Source organism: Suricata suricatta, chromosome 17 (assembly GCF_006229205.1).
Source record: "Suricata suricatta isolate VVHF042 chromosome 17, meerkat_22Aug2017_6uvM2_HiC, whole genome shotgun sequence".
Classification (NCBI taxonomy): domain Eukaryota; kingdom Metazoa; phylum Chordata; class Mammalia; order Carnivora; family Herpestidae; genus Suricata; species Suricata suricatta.
Genome location: NC_043716.1, coordinates 13,623,858 through 13,642,885, shown reverse-complemented (window position 1 = coordinate 13,642,885; position 19,028 = coordinate 13,623,858). Strand labels below are relative to the sequence as shown.

The 19,028-nt window shown below is 52.8% G+C and overlaps 1 protein-coding gene and 1 long non-coding RNA gene across 6 annotated transcripts in view; both read right to left on the bottom strand.

Moving 5' to 3' along the window:
* Nucleotides 1-19,028, bottom strand: part of RTN4RL1 (reticulon 4 receptor like 1) — a 71,243-nt gene that overhangs the window by 34,535 nt on the left and 17,680 nt on the right. The window contains exons 2-3 of one of the 5 annotated variants that reach the window (XR_003904686.1): nt 2,171-2,266; nt 996-1,172 (exon numbers count right to left, since the gene is read on the bottom strand). The exons of 2 other annotated variants lie outside the window; for them this stretch is intronic. The gene's annotated coding sequence lies outside the window, so the exon portion shown is untranslated. Of the gene's footprint in view, nt 1-995; nt 1,173-2,170; nt 2,267-5,802; nt 6,176-19,028 lie in introns of those variants that run through there. 2 more of the 5 variants (XR_003904687.1, XR_003904690.1) reach the window with 2 other exon arrangements.
* Nucleotides 14,740-15,640, bottom strand: LOC115282552. Its single transcript, XR_003904691.1, has 2 exons — nt 15,571-15,640; nt 14,740-14,876 (listed from the first exon to the last, which is right to left on the bottom strand). It is a non-coding gene; the product is annotated as an uncharacterized LOC115282552 (long non-coding RNA).

Here is a 19,028-nt window from a genome sequence, read left to right as displayed (position 1 = left end):
TCCTTTGGCACATAGATACACTTCCGTCCGTCCCCAGAGAAAGTGCTAATGGAGCAGAAGCCTTCGGAGGGGGGATCTGGTGGACTCCTGTAGAAGCATCCAGGTGGTTCTCCAGCTTGCCTCCCAGCACCAACAGCTAGAAATAGTGGCCAAGAGAGCTGGCTTGAAATGAGGCCTGCGTTTGGATTCCAGCTCGGCACTGACCCGCTTAGTAACCTTAAGCAAGAGTTGCTGGGGAGACTTCCACCCAGCCCCCTCTTCTAGTCACTTCTGCAGGTGGCCTCTCAGTGGTGGGCCCTGGTGAAGGACAGTAGGTCACTCTGTTCCCCATGTGGTGGCCAAGCCCAGGCAGCAGAAGTCAGGGCCCCTGCATTGGCTGCCTCCTACAGAACTGCTAAACGAGGGGGTAGCTGGTGTGGGCCCTCAAGATTTGCTTTGACTCACTCCACCCTCTCCTGTCCTCCTGTCCCTGCCTTCTCTCTCTCCCTCCAAGGTGGCATGCTCCATGGGGTCCTCATCAATGTGCACTAATGACTCACCTTCCCGAGGGAGGGGCTGCTTACATGCAATTCAGCAGGACTGGTCACAAATGTGTGTGCGTGTTTTCTTCAGGAAAGAAAAGGGGACATAAGCCAGCCCACTCCCATCCTTTGCCAGGTGGGGGCAGTTCTCTTTGGAGAGTGCCTCCCCCACTTCTTCCTTCCATCCTCTACCCTTTACTGCCTTCCACTTGGTGACAGGCAGGCAAGCAGGCAGGCCAAGTGTGAAAAGGCGCTCCTGCCGGGAAGTGTGCGGAGAAGGAAATCAGTGACTGAGGCCAACCTCATCCAACCTTCGGGGAGGCTCCCGGGAAGCCTTGCTGAACCCCAGGGGCTGAAGACCCAGACTTTGTCCCACACTTCCCTGCCTAGGGGTGCCTCCAAATCCCTGCACTCCAAATCCACTTGGCTCAGATGCGTTTCCTCAAAAAGATTAATCCATGGAATGCCAGGCGGTCTTTGACATTGATGTTTACATGGGGTTTCTAAAAGCTTCTGCTTTTCAGTGGGAAGCCAACATATTAACATGTTAACAGTTGCGTTTGACTCTGCTTGGGTGTACCGGCTTTTCCTCCCTGCCTCTTTATCGTTTTCTGTACTTTTCAAATTGTCCACAGATGGCATGTTTTACTTCTGTAGCAAAAATAAATAAACAAAAACAAAAGAGTAATTGCTGGGCCCGCTCGGCAACCTGCTTAAATCCTTATTAGAAATGTAGCAGGGTTTCCCCAGGGGGTCAGAACCAGTCCCAGTTCCTGGCTCTGGGCTGCTTCCTGGAGCCACATACGACAGGAAGGGCCGGGAGGCCCCGATGGGACAAAGCGCTCCAGATGAGCCTCAAGCTGACCCCAACAGGAATGGCTGTGGTCTCAGTGGGTGGCAAGAGGCCAGCAGCTCCTGGGAGTCACCTGCCCAGGGCACCAGCCAGAACCTGCCGTCTTAGGAGGCCTAGAAATGAAGCTAACTCCAGCCTGTCATTTCCCTTTGCTCAGCTCTGTCTCTCCAGGGACGCTGGGGAAATGGGCTGCTGCTGGGGGGTATCCCTCTCTCGTCCCTGAAGCTGCCTCATCTGCCTGTCCTGAGCCACCCACAGAGACACAGGTCTCTGCTCCTTCCCAGCTCAGCCAGCCTCCAGCCTGGTACCGCTAATGCTGCCTAAGACACTGCCCCAGAAGCTTCCAGCCTTGCCCAGCTTTGACCCAGGAAGCCCTGGGTCCCTACAGAAACATCCCAGGATGCTAGAGAGGAAAAGGTGTAAACCCTTTGGCTCTTCCAAAATAACTGGAGGACAGGCAGTGGGCTCAGCCCTACGTGTGTGGAATCCTTAACTTCAACATCCCAGTGAAGTGGCTGTTCTCATTTGTCTTCTAGATGACACACTTGGAGCTCAGAGAATCAGAGGCTGCTGTGATATCCACAGGTAGAACGTGGCAGAGCAAGAGCCAAAGCCAGGTTCTCTGGGCTCACCCTCTTGCTCATGAATACTAGGAGACTGAACGAGGCGGGGATGGAGGCATCCCATGGCGACTACACGCCAACTTGCCACCTTCCAGTGGACCCGCCCGGAGCCTGGGCTCAGATAAAGAGCCATGCTCTGCTCACCCCAACAGAAATGAATGGAAGAGGCTAACCACAAACACCGAGACCTTCCGTGGACGCCCTGCGGGAAGCTCCACTTCTTCTTGAGCAGAGGTAGACTGTCAGGGCTCCCCTGTCCGGTCAGCCTGCTGAGAGTGGGGTGAGGGGGTCGAGAAACTTGCTGAGCTAGGGGAATGAGGAAGGAGGAAGCTCAGCGGGGCAGCAAAGTGAAAGCAGGGGAGGACTAGTTGTTCACTAGTAAACTGGGTCTCCCTGTACTGGGAGCTTCTTGAAGGCGGGGCTGGTCTTTTCACAATTCAATCTGGGCAGCAACCAGAAAATTGGGTAAATGCTTCTGGGGGGCAACAGGGGGTCATCTGGTGGGTGAGCTATGCTGGTACCCCACATTCTCCTGAGGATGCTCGTCCAGCTAATGGCACCAGTGGAGGCCGATGCTAACAGAGCAGCCACAACCCCTCCCAAGGCCACGCACCTAATTCTGTATTCATACTCATTGTGCTTTCTCGTAAAAGGGACCCCCGAATTGTATAAGCTTCAGGCTCCATGAAATCTGGATCTGGCTCAGGATGTCTAAAGCTGGAAACTCCCACACCCTGCTCTGTGCTGGCACGGGTTCACCTGTCTTCCCAGGGAAAGGAATCAAGAACCAGACCACGAGAACAAGGTTTGGTGGGGGCCCTGAAGCCAAGGAAACCCCAGTGACAATCAGATCTCAGTCGTAATTGAGACCATATAGACATCATGTAGACACCGTCATGTAGCCACATTATCACAGAGTCCAGTGGGTTCTTAATCGTTTCAAGTCGGGGACCCTCTTGAGAATGAAAGCCCTGGATGCTATAAGAGGTACCCACACATGGAACAGTACTTATCATTTATGGATGTTATGGATGCCTGAGGCCCATCAGTTGGGTCTGTAGGACTTGGAGAAGGCCAGGCCGGGCCCCTGCCATGGAGACATGATATGACGATGAACACTGAGTGATGTGGGTTCCATCCTGGCTTCTAAGTCCCTTCACTTCCCCAAACCTCCACTGGGCTTTGCATTAAGTGTTCCCTAAATTCCTTTAAATTCTAGAATTCTCATTTCCGTGATATACGGAACAAGCATTTTTCATACACTGTGCATTTAATTCTCTCAATTACCCTGTGGAACAAATATCCTTTGGTCCATTTCGCAGATCAAGAGGTCCCTCTGTCTGGATGTGGGGTAACAGAACTCCCCCGAGGTGCGTGGTGAGTGGCGGGGCTCAGTTGTGAAACTGGGTCTCTGGGCACTGGAGTGGCTCAGTTGGTTGAGCATCTGACTTCGGCTCAGGTCATGATCTCGAAGTTCATGAGTTCAAGCTGTCAGCGCAGAGCCTGCTTGGGATCCACTATCCCCCTGTCTCTCCCTAGCTTGTGCTCGCTCAAAAATAAACATTAAAACGAACGAACGAATGAAACTGGCTTTCTTGGACCGCACAAGCCTGTGCCTGTACCAGTGGCCACAACCAATGTCCTGGGACCCTCCTTCTCACACCACTGTCACGTCTATATTGAAATATGGGGCTTTCTGTCCACCTCTTGCACTTCTTGGCCTCAAGCCACCTGCCTCCCACTTTCTGTCCCCAGGGCCTGCTAGCTACCTGACAGAAACAAGGACCCCATTTCTACCCAGCTAGATCAAATCCTATGGAGCCTGACCGCTCCCAGGCCTCTGCTTCCTTGGGGGACAATTCACGGCCGGGGCTGATTACTGGACAGTTGGGCATAGGGCAGCATGAGCCAGGTTTGCATCCCCAGCTTAAAAGCTCAGATTAATCACCCTGGGCTGGTTCTGTCACACACACGGATATATTTTCTTCTTGGAATTTACAAGTAGTTCCATCGGAGAAATAAACAACCAGAGATAAAAATTACATTGTCATAGTGCAGGTGTGATAGATGCAGGTAGCAAGCTGTCGTGGTCGCCGAGGAGGTGCTCTGCCGGCAGAATCTACCAAATGAGACCTGGAGGGGCCCCACGGTAAGGGGAATGAGATGCTGATGGGATCTCAGCCCAACACACGGAAGCAACAGAGGCATGGAATCTCTGCAATTTACATTCATCACTCTAAATCCTAGGGTTCCCAGGCTGGCCTCTGCCAAGGAGAGAGGTTGATTGGCAGGAGACCTCCTCAGGCCGCCCCGCCTCCCGGCCTCAGGGTCTGCTCAGAGAACAAGCCTCATGGAGAAAGCAAGCAGGAGGACCCCAGCCTAACCTTGACAGCTCTTTCTCCACCAAGATGTCAACTCCCAGTCTTGTGTCACGGCTACTAGCTGAGGGGAGGTCAGCCTACGTGTAAAGAAAGCCGCCTGGGAGAAGGACGAGCAGGCTGGACCTGGAGTCTGAGGTCTGACAACGGCTAACATTTACTGAACACTTACTAAGTGCCCGGCCCGTGGTGAAGGACTCAACAAGGATGATCCCACACGACAACCTTAGGAAGTAGGGACTGCTATCATCCCCACATTACAGATGACAAACCAAGGTTTGAAGAGGTTAAGCGACTTCGCCAAGGTTCCTGGAATGGTACTGGATGGTGGCCTCCAAAAAAGTATGTCCACTGGAACCTGTGAATGTTAGCTCATTTGGGAAAAAGAGTCTTTAGAGATGCAGTTAGGAATCTTGAGATGAGATCATCCTGGATTACCTAGATGGGGCCCAAATTTTGTGACAAATGTCCTTATAGAGATAGGAGAGAAGACAGAGTGAAGCCTTGGGAAGACAGAGGCAGAGATTGAAGTGATGTGGCCACAGGAAGTGCCAGCCGCCACGGGAAGCTGGCAACAGCAAGGAGCAGAGCCTTCGAAGGGACATGGCCTGGCCAGCACCTGGATTTCAGATTTCTGGCTTCCAGAACTGTGAGGGTATAAATGTCTGCTGTTGTGGGGGCACCTGGGTGGCTCAGTCGGGTTAGGCATCAAACATTGGCTCAGGTTATGATCTCACAGTCAGGGGATTTAGCCCCACATCAGACTCTGCACTGACAGCCCAGAACCTACTTGGGATTCTCTGTCTCCCTCTCTTTCTCTGCCTCTCCCCCGTTCGTATTTACTCTCTCTCAAAATAAAATAAACTTTAAAATAAACAAATACATTTCTGTTCTCTTAAGCCCCTAAAGTTGTGGCAACGTGTTACGGCAGCCTTAGGAAATGAATCCAGCCCCACAGCAAACGAATAGCAATGCCAGGATTCAGATCTGGCAGGCTGACCCCGGACAGACCCCGGCAGGCTCTATCCCACCACCGATGCTGCCAGGCCCCAGGGCCTGGGTGCCCGTCTTGTCTCCACTGCAGTGGAGCTGTGGGGCCTTGAGAAAGTTGCTAAGCCTCTGTCTATTCATCTGCAAGATGAGGGGGTTCGACCGCACAAATGGGGTGCCTCAGGGCCTGCCACCGGAATAGACAGATGGAGTTCTGAGGAAGACGGGTACAAAGAGGAGGGGAAAAAAAGCACTTAGCAAACCACCTGTAGCCTACAATTTGTGTGGGTTTCTGGCCACCTACCATACGTTCCCCTCCTTCTGGACACAGCAGCCTGATTTTACCTTGGGGGAACTGGTTCTCCTCAGCTCTCCACCAGTGAGCCAATCCCAACACCTACCTTCCGGCGGGCACCCAATCAGCACAGGCTCCCAGACTTCAGTACTGGTTTGTGGGCCAATGACAATGGGCCTCCAAATTTGTTCTCTCTTTCTGAGGGGAGGGGAAATTGAACATAGAGCCACCAGAACCTTCTGAGCATGATGCCAAATCAGGGGAAGTCACGCCAAGAAGCCGAGAAAGAACCAGGTCCTGGTGATGCTGTGTGATCAGGCTGCACCTGAAGATGGATCTTTTTAGTTTCAGGAGCTTGCACGATCCCTTGTTTGTTCCAGAAGTTCTGGGTTTCTGTCATGTGTAACCAGAGACTCCCAAACCTCAGGTTACCAGTCATGTTGATTTCCAAGCATCCTTCTAGTTGGGAAGCGATGTGATTTCAGGGCCAGAAAATCCACGGTGCCTGTGCCTGCCTGCAATCCATACATGAGTGAGTCCCCAGCACTCATGGACACATGTCCTTTCCATGCAGGAGTCCCCCCAGCACATCTGGCAAGAGGTCACGAAGGCTGTACTTCTAGATAGCTCTGTTAGGAGGCCCCTGATCATCTGGGGTCCAGACCAAGCCTCACCCAACTCTTCCTAGAGTCTTTGAGGTAATACCCCCAAGCCCTTGTGCCTAGCTCCATGTTTATTTATTTTTGAGGGGGTGGGCAGAGAAAGAGGAAGACAGAGAATCCAAAGCAGGCTGTGAGCTGTAGGGCTCGAACTCCTGAACCACAACATCATTGCTTGAGCCAAAGTCGGATGCTTAACCAACTGAGCTACCCAGGCCTCCCCGCTCCACGTCCAGCCCCTTTATTTAAAGTAAGCTCTACACCCAACATGAAGCTTGAACTCACGACCCTGAAATCAAGAGTCACACGCTCTACCAACTGAGCCAGCCAAGTGCCCTTAGTCTAGCTCCCTTATGCCTCTGAAGATGGTGCCCCCTCCCACCTCTTCTTCAGGGCAAGCACTTACATGGCTCCTTCAGGGGTTCCTAACATAACCTGGTATTTAGCATCTTCACCATTTTACAGTCCACAGCCATTCAACACAGACCCCCATCCACACCCAGCTCGCAGTCCAGAGGTATGCGTGATGAATTATAGCACTAAATAATTGACACAGCCATTCACCCTTAGATACTACCAAATGGCCACTAGTCCGAGGGACCACTCACCTTAGGGACACTGTAGTGTCACCTAACTTCTCTGTTCTCTTCCATTCTTCCTCACCAGAGTCTCTTTCCCACTTGGCAGTCAGGGTGGTCTTCCAAAAATATGAAGTCCTTGAAAATGCAAACCAGCCCTTTCTATGGCCCCCCATCACACTGAGCATCAATCTGCATGATCTGACCACACCGACCACACGGCTGACTCCCTTGTTCCCTTCCCAGCCCCTGGGGGCTGTCTCGCAGGGAGGCACCAAGCACACGGGCTCTCGGGGCCTTTGCACTGGTTATGTCTTCAGCCCAGCCCCTCTCTTGGCCCGGCATCCATAGGCTCCTTGCTTTGTCTCACCAGGTCTCTGGTCAATGGCATCTCCTCCTGAGGCTTCCTTGAACACCTTATCCCAAATTCCCTCCCCTCACTTTCTGTGCCTCCACCTCCCCAGTCCTCATCAGCCCTACTATTGCTTTCTTGTCCGTGACTAAGCCCCCTCTCCACTGCTGCAGGGGTGTGAGCTCCATGAGAACAGGGGGTGTTAGGTGATGTCAAAGCGGTAGGCAGGGGGGCCCCACGGACACGAAGCCTCCAAAGCCCTGTTAAAAACCAGGCCTCTAGGGCCACCTGGCTGGCTCAGTTAGAAGAGCATGATGTGACTCTTGATCTCAGGGTTGTGAGTTTGAGCCCTATATTGGGTATACAGATTACCTAAAAAAAAAAAAATCTGGGGCGCCTGGGTGGCTCAGTTGGTTAAACGTCTGATTTTCGCTCAGGTCATGATCTCACAGTTCACGAATTCAAGCCCCACATCAGGCTCTGTGCTGTCAGTACTGAGAGGGACATTCTCTGTCCCCCTCTCTGCCCTTCCCCCACTTGCACAAGCACACACACGCACACACACACACACACACACACACACACACACTCTCTCTCTCTCTCTCTCAAAAATAAACAAACATTAAAAATAAAATAAAATCTTAAAAAGAAAGTCAGGCCTTTACTGCCAGCGTTGTGAGAAGCCTGAAGGATTTTAAGCAATCAGAGTGATGTGATCAGATTATGTTCCCTAACATCACCTGTCTGCAGCATGGAGCCCAAAGAAAGAAGCTAGAGGGGCGCCTGGGTGGCTCAGTCGGTTAAGCGGCCAACTTCGGCTCAGGTCATAATCTACTGTTGTGAGTTCGAGCCCCACATTGGGCTCTGTGTTGACAGCTCAGAGCCTGGGACCTGCTTCAGATTCTGTGTCTTCCTCTTTCTCTGTCCCTCCCCTGCTCATGCTCTGTCTCTGTCTCTCAAAAAAATAAATAAATGTTAGGGCACCTGGGTAGCTCAGTCGGTTAAGCAGCAACTTCGGCTCAGGTCATGATCTCGCGGTTCGTGGGTTCGAGCCCCGCATCAGGCTCTGTGCTGACAGCTCAGAGCCGGGAGCCTGCTTCCGATTCTGTGTCTCCCTCTCTCTCTGACCCTCCCCTACTCATGCTGTTTCTCTCTGTCTCAATAATGAATAAAACATTTTTTTAAATTAAAAAAACAATAAATAAACGTTAAAAGAATGTAAAAAAAAAAAGCGAGAGCACCATCAGGAGGCTACTGTACTGGCCTAAGCAAGAGATGTGGACCTGGTATGAGATGGCAGAGGCAGGGAAATGAAGAGCTGGGGATGAATTTAGGCATCGTGGTGCTGATGGACTGGATCCATAGAAGATGGCAAGAGAGGATGACTCAGTGGGTGCTCAGCAGAGGGAAGCAGGTCCTTCACGTCCCAGATTTCAACGCTTCTATTAATGTGGCCAAAGATCATAGATGACGGGGGAGGGGGCTGTTTTTGGAAGGCACATCAAGCCTTCTGACTCACTGTGCCTGCAGGCGAATGTTTTCTCATCATAACCACTGAGAGAAGGCTGCACTGAGTGCACTGGTCCCGGGGCCGTGGGGAGCTGCCTGGAGAAAGGTGGCAGGACCTCACTCGCTGGTTGAGGCCAGAGAACCACTGGGGGGGGATTTCATTTGAAGAATGAAAAACAGTCATGGGCAAGAGACACACACTCTCTCCTTCCTCTAGGCTAGTGAATTTTTGAGACAAGAAAAAAAGAAATAGTAGAAATGTCACCACACTATACTGCCTAGATCTCTGCTTCTGGAAGCTTCCATGACCACTACCCATGTTCTGCTGGACTGCCAATGCCGTGCATGACTCCAGACACCAGAGAAGGAATCCACTGAGGTGGAGGTTTCCAAAGCTGGCGTGTGGAGGGTGTGAGTGGAACGCAGGCCAAGTCTGAGCAAGGATACCCGATTTGGACGGAAATCAAAGGCCACAGAGAGGCCTTCCTCAGGCTTTCACTATTAACACTGTGGTCCCATGATCAGTGGTCAACACGGGTCACCCAACAATGTGACTGTACTGAATGCCAGAGAACTGGACACTTAAAAATGGCTTAAATGGGGGGGAATTGGGGGGGCTCAGTTGGTTGAACATCTGACTCTTGATTTTGGCTCAGGTCATGATCCCAGGGTTGTGGGATCCAGCCTCATATCGGGCTCTGTGCTAGGCATGGAGCCTGCTTGGGATTCTCTCTTTCTCCCTCTGCCCCTCTGCCCCTCTTCCCTAATGGTGCTCTCTTTCTCTCTCTCAAAAAAAGTTTAATGATAAATTTTGTTTATATATAAAAAGTATATAATTAAAAAGAACCTTATAGTCCATTGAAATAATCAGCTACCTCATGCTTCCATTTCTCCCACAAAATGCCTGTTCGCTGGCTGTCTTCAGCCTGTGGTTGAACACAACAGACAATTCACTACCATGCTTAGTGAACTCCATCTTTTGTATCTCGATTAGAAAGTTCTTAGAATCAACGGGGTAATATCAAATAGGCTAATTTTGTTTTTAAGCCATCATGGAGCTTTTGGACCCCCCACAGATGCTCTTCTGAGTCAGAATCTTTCCAGAGCTGGGCCTTCCTGCCTATCACACCATGTTTGGTCCTGCCTCCTAAAGTTCCTGGAGTTGTGTCTCCAGGAAATGAGAGGGTGTCCCCACCTTGTCCTGCACTCACCTTCCATCCTTGCACATGGAGGCACTCCTTCCTTCACGACAGTGCCCATGGAGCAAGACTTTGGATTCAGAAAGAGCCAACCTATATGGGATTTGGATGTCTGACCTTGGCCAATTAGTACCTTGTTCTGGGTAACCAACCGAGTCACAAATTCAATTCAATTCAGCAAACGTTTATCGAGCATCTCAGTGCCAACTGATTCCTGTCTGTTCTAGAAGTGCAGTGAAGCTCAGCCTTGTCTCCAGATTAGAGTTATTTGTATTTCAAGGCAAAGGGTAGGTTTTAAGTACTTCTAAGAGGTGGTAATGGATGCCGTGGGGAGTGGTGGCCATGGCAGGGGCTGAGGTAAAGGAGCTGAGAAATGGCCCGAAGTCAGGGTGGCAGGACCTGGCTGCAGACGGGGAAGCGTGGAGACTGAAAAGCCAGATAAAGCCTGGGGAGTTTTTCTCCTAAACCTCCCCCCACCTCCTTTTTAATCGAAAAGATAATATATGCACATAGTAAAAAAAAATTTTTTTCAAAGAGCACAAAAGGGTATACAATGAAAAATAAGTCTCCTTTCCTCGCCCAGACCTCCAGTCCCTGGTATCTTTCTTCAGAGGCATCCTACTGTTAACAGTTTCTTTTGTGTCTTTCCAGAAAATTTCTATCACGTACAAGTATATCTTTCTTTTTAAGACCAAATGGTACGGCAGTATATTACCACTGCTTTTTCACTTAGCAGTACATGTTGGAATCCATCCCATAGCAGCACACACAGTCATCCCTTCCTTGGAGCACAGAATCCCGTTGTGTGGGGTATTGTACTCTACCCGATCGCTCCCCTACTGATGGACATTTAGGTTGTTTCCAGTTTCTGCTATTACAGTCAATGATAACATGCACTCTCCTGAATGTGGGTTTCTGCCCACAGGTGCCAGGGTATCCATAAGCTAAATTCCTGGATGTGGAACTGTTGTATTTAGACAGCTGTGCCTGGCATTGTGGTTGACAAGTCCTGTTAGAGCTGTGTCCCTCCAGGAGAGGAGATGCTGTGTCCGGAGCCTCAAACTACCCTCCTTCTGGCACACAGAAGCCCGTCACTGACTTGCGGCCATGGCATCCAGGGACAGAGCCCCTCTCTGGATTCTGAGAGAACCAACCTGGGTGGCTCCATCAGGATGAGTTACTATTGGTACCATTATTATTATTATTATTATTAAATATTATTATTAAATTAATGTTTCATCATCATCATCCAGAAGGAGCCCTGTCTTGTCAGTGGCCAGTTCAGCTCCCAGAGTTGGTCTGTTCAACAATCCAGTTGGTTCGAAGGCACCGAACTAGGGCCTGCTCAGCATCTGGGCTGGGTGAGAGCTGAGACAGGCCATTCCCACTCATCACTGCTTGGCACCTGGAACTCCCAGGCCTTCGCCAGCACCTAATAAACACCATACTTCATCCCTTGCCATCATCACCCACGCATCCCCTGATGCCTGCTGACGTCGGCCACGGCACATAGTCAGCATTTCGCCTTGGCGCATGGCTCCTTTGTGACCCGTTTTCTTTTTTAAGGGGTGAATCCAGCCCAAATGATGCCACCATGACATAATGAAACTAAATGTGTGTGTGCCTGAGGGCAAGGAGGATGGGGTGGGTGCCCCAGAACTCTACACACCCAAAAGAAGAATTAGCCTTGAGTGTGGGGCCAATCAGGCCTGGGCTCAAATCCCAGTTCTGCCACTTACAAGCCCTGTGGCCTTAGGAAGGTGTTTAACTTCCTTGAGCCTTCATTTCCTCACCTGTGAAATGGACTAAGCACTTGTTCTAATAGGATTACTGAGAAGAGTAATCAACACAATGGATTATTTATGAATTTTTTTATAGACTGGCCTTATTCCAAAAATGATTTCAGGCAGTTGAGATAATGTATGTAAGAGTGCCTGGCACATAGTAGCGGCTCAATAAGGCATCAGTTCCCTTCCCCTGAGCTTCTAGCAAAGTGGTCACTTTCGGATCCAGACCCCCAGTTTTAGGAGGCTGCCATCCCTCGAAACACTTCTGGAACTTCCTTGTGAGAAAACTAGCTAAATACTTGAGTCCCATCTTATTTTTAACTATAAAGGGGCTCCTGGGTGGCTCAGTCGTTTAAGTGTCTGACTTCAGCTCAGGTCATGATCTCACAGTTTGTGGGTTCGAGCCCCATGTGGGACTTTGTGCTGACAACTAGCTCAGAGCCTGGGGTTCAGATTCTGTGTCTACCTCTCTCTCTGACCCTCCCCTGCTCACACTGTCTCTCTCTCTCTCTCAAAAATAAATAATAAAAAAATTTTTTTTAATTTAACCATTAAAAAAAATCCCAACAACAAAACAAACCACATTCTGCAAGTTGCTCATTCCTTTCATTCACAACACAGCTTCGAATTACTTTTGGCCTTTTCCAAAAAATCAAACCGACCCTCAAAGGTCAAGGATTCGCCACCACCAAGGCTATTAAGAGGAAAATGCTGTGAGATCTGAAGCAATTTCCCGGGAAGGACTCGTCAACTATTTTGAGTGGGTGCAGCAGAACTGGAGGAAGAGGGCAGCCCTCCACCGACTCCCTGACTACTCTGAACTGACCCCTTCCTTGGGACATTCACCGTCGAAAACCTCTTTGCAGGACCAGCTCGCTGCTCCCTGGCCCCACTCTGTGGCTCATATTTCCCAGTCTCTGGGCTAAAAGGAGATGTCGCTGCCGCTGAAGTGCGGGCTCGGTGGCAGAGACACTGGGCATGAGGAGAAGGCAATGAGAGGGAAGTGGTGGGCAGGAGTTTGAGGGGATGGAGTGGCCTCCCCTCCATCTCTAAGGGGCTCCTGATAAAGGAGCTAGGGATTCTGGGTTGGAGATGGGATGCTTCAGGGAGCGGAGAACAGCATCTCCCCGATGCCCACACCCACTTTGTTACAACAGCCCCACCAACTCTCGCAGCCAGAGACCCGCTTGGCCCCTCCTAGGGCAAAAGCAGGGCAAACATCGCCTGTGTTCCGAGTTTCCTCAGCCTCGCACCCCACATAGTCTCAGGCCAGAAAATGCCAAAGGACCCACCGCGTCCTCTTGCTGCCAGCTCATAGACTCCCAAACCCACAGTTTGGAAAAAGCCTGTGCCCCTGGCTAACCTCTGGGAAGGCAGCACAGCTGAGTGAAAAGACTAGACTCCAGAGCAGCCAGGTCTGTGTGCAGACCGCTCGGGCGGCACAGGTAGGGTCTACTGCATCTCACCTCCACGCCTGTTTTCTTATCTAGGAAAGGGGATAATACCTACTCGGTTAAGCGTCTGGGACTCTCGGTTTCGGGTCAGGTCATGACCTCACAGTTCGTGGGTTTGAGCCCCGCATTGGGCTCTGTGCTGACAGTGTGGAATCTGCTTGGGTTTTTCTCTCTCCCTCTCTCTCTCTGCTCCCCCTCCCCCACCAAAGTAAATAAGTAAACTTAAAAAAAAAAGATTAAATGAGATGATGCAGGCCCTCCACATGCAGCAGCAAATACCCACAGGGCCCTGGGGGCTGACCCGGTACCTGCGGTACCTGCAGCGTGTGGCTCCTGGCTCTCACAGGAAGCCTGGGCCCATGCCCTGAACTGACAGGGAGGAAACGAGCCACCAAGGCCCCAGCAGCCCACTGGGCTCTGTGAAAGGAGGGCAGGGGAGGGGAGCCTCCACAAGAAGGAGGGCATAGAACTCGCTCTGTGAGAACAAGACCTTTGGCCTTGTTCTCACCTCCTGGGAGACTCGTCCCAGACATGAGGGGGCGCGACTCCTGTGGTCGATGGAAGCACATCGGCCAGAAAGCAGGAGAGCCCAATGGTTATGCCCCATACTGAGCACTGAAAAACATCTCTGTATCCGTATCATCCCTCTTAGATGGTTTGCTGTAAGATCTACAGTCAGTTAAAGATAAACAAGTCCTTATCCTCTTGCTAATTGGTTCAAATCGATTGACCTTATAAGTGGGTCTAATGTAAAACGGGTGGCCTGTATGCCGTGTGACCCGGGCACTTAACCAGCTGTCGCTCAAGCAACCGAACAAGGCACATTAACCCAAATTTCTCAGAACACCTTCCTCTGATAGGCTGCAGAACCAGCATTTCCCCCATTGGGCTAAAGCATTTGCTGGGTCAACAGGCCTACTTAAAGGCATCGGATCCTATTAGGCGGGTGGTGATAACACCAGTGTAGATTCCTTGGGGAGGTGGAGGGAGCGCAGAGCCTGTGGCCAGAGTCTCCAGGCCCTGGGCTGCCCTGGTTCAGGCCGCCTGGCAGGAGAAGGGGCTGACTGCGTCCCAAGTGCTGGCAGAAGAGGTGAAGGAAGGCAGATTCTCAAGATTTGGCTTATAGTGCCTTTTGATCTGTTTCCTCACTCGGCCTTTTCCCAGGAAAGCTTGGCTCTATCTCACTGAACCCATCTCTGAGGCTGGGTCACCGCCTTTTGTTGTTGCCAGTGTCTGAAAGGGTCTGGAAACTGGTAAAGACAACACACACCAGGCGATGGCCTAGAAGTCTTGGCCAGCGTGGAGGTGGACAGCAACCCTCCCAACCTGCCCTCACTCCCCAGTGCCACCCTATGGAGGGCTAGCTGCTGCCAGGAGTGCCTCTCATGGGCCAGCCTCCCTGAACTTCACTCTGCTCTATTAATAAACCTCAGCTGAGATCCTTCTGAGCCCCCTCCTTGGGGTTTGATCCTCACTGCTTTGCCTTATCAGCCTTGCTTTTCACAAGCACTTAAATTCATGAGAAAAGGGAAAAAGTGAAATCAGATAGAAATGCAGGTCTGTTTGCTGTTTTCTCCAATGAAATGGTTCTGGGTAAACAGCAGCCGCCTTTGATGAAATCCCAGCAGGCTTAAACAATAAAGCTGGTTACAAACTCAATCTGGCGGAGATATCAGATCTGAAATTGTTTCAAAAAACATGTCAACATTTTCTAATGCTCCTCAAAAAACTTCCTGGGCTGCCCACTGTGGAGTCTGGGTCTGGGAGATAGGGTGGAGGCGACCCCGGTCTTGGCCTCTGCTCAGGCCCCCTGGGACTTTCCAAGTGAGGCGCCCAGGAGCTCAGGGGCAAGCTGTTCTTGGGGGGCCCTGTTATTTGTAGAAGCCTAAGTGGCCACTTAGTAGTCACTGAGCAAGCCGGGCAGGGCCCACTCTCCCTCTCATACCACTGCTGTACCGCCCGCCCCCCAAACTTGGCCTCTCTGCCTCTACCCTTAACTCCCTACCTTCTATTCTCCATACTGCAGCCAGCGGAAGCTTTTAAAAATGTAAATCAGATCATGCCATTCCTTTGCTTAAAACCTCTAATGCCTTCCTACTGCACTTAGAATAAAATCGGAGCTTCTCCCGTGGCCTACAAAACCCTCAGGGATATGCCACTGCTTATTTCTCCCCCACTCGCTACTGCCTCCCCGACCTTCTCTACCCAGACCTAGAACACCAGTGACTTTTCTGTCTCTGGGCCTCCCTATAAATTGCCTGGGATGCTCCTGCCTCCACCCATTGTCATGGGTCAGCTCCCCTCCCTAGCCCAACACATGATCCTAATATAGTTTTTTGTCTACACTAAGTTCAACCACTCTCTGAAATCACCTGAGGTGTTCACTTGTTTCCTCCTTTGGAATGTAATCTCGCTGCAGACCCAGACTTGTGCGTCTCCTTGGGTGCAGCCTGTGACTGGCACATAATAGGTGCTCAATAATTGCTGCATGAAAGGACAGCAAGGATGTCATAATCTCTCTAGCTGTCCCTCCAGGGTAACCCAGGAGGCCTGGCGCACACCACCAGAAATATCTTGCCAGCCTCTCTATTTGGCCTCCCTGGCTACCCCACCCCCACCTAACCCGAGGCCTCTTGCAGGGTTTGAGTTTCTGGGCCTCTGAGGGAGGCTGGGTCTGGTCCAGGAACTGGGATGCCCTCCCACTTTCACTGCTCCCTTCCTGAGGGCTACCTCTTCCTCTCCCCCTCTTCTCCCCCAACAAGCTCAAATGAGGACTCTAAAATGGGGGTGGGGAGAGGCGGCTGGTGGGGGTCCTGGATCCTATGCCCTCATCAGACCTTCTTGGAAAAGCATGGGCTTTGGGTCTGCTCGGGCCTCCAGGGTCCAGGGCCTAAGGCGGACAGCGATGCCACCCGAGGGCACAGGCCCCCCAGCCGCACCCTCCCGGGACGCGATCGATCCCCGCCACTCCGGCCTCATTACCGAGGAGAGCTGCCGGGGCTGGCAGAGGAGCCAGACGGCTGCGGAGGGGGTGGGGAAGCCTCCTTGGCTCCCTGGCCCGGATTAAATATTTACTATGTTTTGTTTGGCCTTTGGGGGAGGGGAGGGGAGGGCGGTCTCATCGATCCCGAGCTGCGGGCGAGGCGCTGCCGGGAGTGAGGCGAGGGCGGCGCCCAGGTCCCCGGCCCCCGGAGCCTCCCCACTGCGGGCCAGGCCGAGCGCGCCCTCGGGTCCGACCCCTCCCGGGGCGCGGATCTCTCACTGCCGAGCCGCCCGGCCGCGCTGACAGATCTGGGTTACCGCGCGGGGAGCCGCTGCCCGCCCTGGAAATGATTCCCACCTCGCGGGCGCCAAGGCCGGGCGGGGGCTGCGAGCGACGCCCCGCGCTCTGCTAACCCCGCCGCCGCCCGCCGGACTCGGGAACCCGGCCCGCGCCCCCACGCGACCCGCCCCGACCGGCCGCCGTCCCCAGCGCCCAGGCTCCGCTAACCCGCACTAGTGCGAGCTCTCCTAGCACAACAGCAGCCCCCAGAGGGCTCCACTCTCCCATTGTACAGATGTGAAATCGAGGCAGAGAAGGATGGATGCGGAGCCAGATTGGGCACCCAGGTCCACCCCAAAGCTCGATGGTTTCCTCACCTGGCTCACCCTGCGCTTGGGAGCAGGGAGCCAGGGAGCGAGGAAGCAAGTGGTCTCGCCTGGCAGGGACTCCATGGGGGGCTCTGGGAGTGCTCTGAAACTGTTGGGGGGCGGGTTTGACACCCTCCTTCCGCAGCCAGCAAGGACCCCGAAGTCCCTTTACATGGGCACACACACACCTGCTAGTCACCCATTTACTATTCCACACATGGAATCCGCCCATGGCGGGGGGAGGGCAGGGCTCTGTTCTGCCCTCCGGCCTCACAGCCTTGCCTCTCCTCTTCCACACAGGAAGGGCTGCCCTTCCCCTCCCTCCACTCCCGTGTCCACTACCACACGTACTCACATGCACACACACCGGCACGACCACCCTCCCACAATCCTGTTACATGGATGTACACGCCGTAAAGGGCTGCTTACATCACATTCTATGCAGGGAGACACACACACTTGTCCACACCACCCCATCTATACATATATGTGTACATGTGCACACATACAGGCACACATCAACTAAGGAGCAGCCGCCCCTCCGTCTCGTGTGTGCCCACCAATATAAACACGCACATGTGTGTACCTACTAAGAGCTGCCCCATCCCTATACGGGCATGTGGGTATGCCAGCACACACACATTTACACACAAAGAACACCCATCTCTACCTCTGTACATGTTGGCATTACATGCACAGCGGACCATCCCCTCATCCTGGCACACACACACACACGTGCACCAGAATGTCCACCCCCACTCTATCCCTATACATGTGTGACACCCTACACAGAGCACACGCACACACACACACCCCCCACACCACGCATGCGTGCTGACTACAGGCGGCTGGGGAAGAGCTGCAGCCTTCAGCCTGCTCCTATTTAAAGAGAAGCATTGCTGGAAAAGGAACAAAAGCAAAGCTGGCTATAAATAGCCACCTCCCTCCCAGCTTTTCCTGCCCTCCGGCCTCACAGCCTTGCCTCTCCTCTCCCAACTTAGGCCCACAGCTGTGAGGGCAGGGCTGTCCCCCAGGGCACCAGCAGGGCCCTAGAGCTCCTGTGGCAGAGCACTGACCACTGGAGCAGGCCAGGGGCCCTGGGCCTGGGTGGGTGCAGAGACCCTGGACCCCCCTCCATCTGCAGCCAGCCCTGTGTGCATGTGCCCAGCTTGGAGGGAGGGAGGCCCACTGGGCCTGGGCTGCTGCCTCAGCAGAACTGAAGGCTGGCAGCTGCAGGGAAAGGAAGGCGGGTCTGCCAAGCATTGGCCACGCCTGCCCTGGTCGCTATCTTCCAGCAAGGCCAGGCCTTCCCTGGGTTGGTTCCTGGTTCATTCTAGGGCCCAGAGTGGGGATACTGGGTGCCAGGAAGCCTCAGAGGGTGGAGGAAAGCGTATCAGGACAGGAAGTGGAGGAGGGGATACAAGTCCCATTTTAAGTTCCACTTCTGTCACCTCCTGGCCCCAACATCCTGGAACAAGGTTCCTAACCATGCCACCCAGCCTTGGGTACAAGCCCCTCTTCACATTATGTGGGCAATGCTGCCTGAAAAATAGGTGTGCCGGGCAGGCCCTTGGGAACTGTGGAGCACCATGAGAGGGGGGAGGTTACAGACTGCTCTCCGTGTCTGAAAAGAACTGGATCAAAATAACAATAATAATTTATTTTGTTTAGTTGGTGTTTACCATGTGCCAGGCACCAGGCTGGCTTATTTTATCCTCTGTTAGGCAGCTAGTCTATAGTTCCATTTTACAGATTGAGCAACTGAGGTTCAGTTGCTTCCTCCAAGATCACACAGGTCCCTAAAGCACAAAGCCAGGGTGCAGAGCCAAGTTGGGGCTGTCTTAGACTAAAACCCTTTTTCTGCATCCTGTACTCTAGGGGGCTGGCTGACCCTGGTCCTCAGGTGAGCCCCTCCTGGGGGAGGGGGGCAGGCAGAGGAGGGCTGGGTGGGGCTGCTTCCACCAGGCTATCCAGACACTGGAACTGGATGGCTGCAGGGAGGGAAGATGGCGTGGTCCCTGATTCCAGAAGCCCCCAGCAGCCCCCACCCGGGGACTTACTTCATCCGCCCACTGCCTCCCCCCTCTCCCTGTCCCTAGCTCCCCAGAGGGGCCTTTCTCCACCAGCCCTGGGGAAGGGGAAGGGAGAGGGTGGGGGAGAGCTCAGGCAACCTACTTTCAAGGCTTTAATCCTTTTTGCT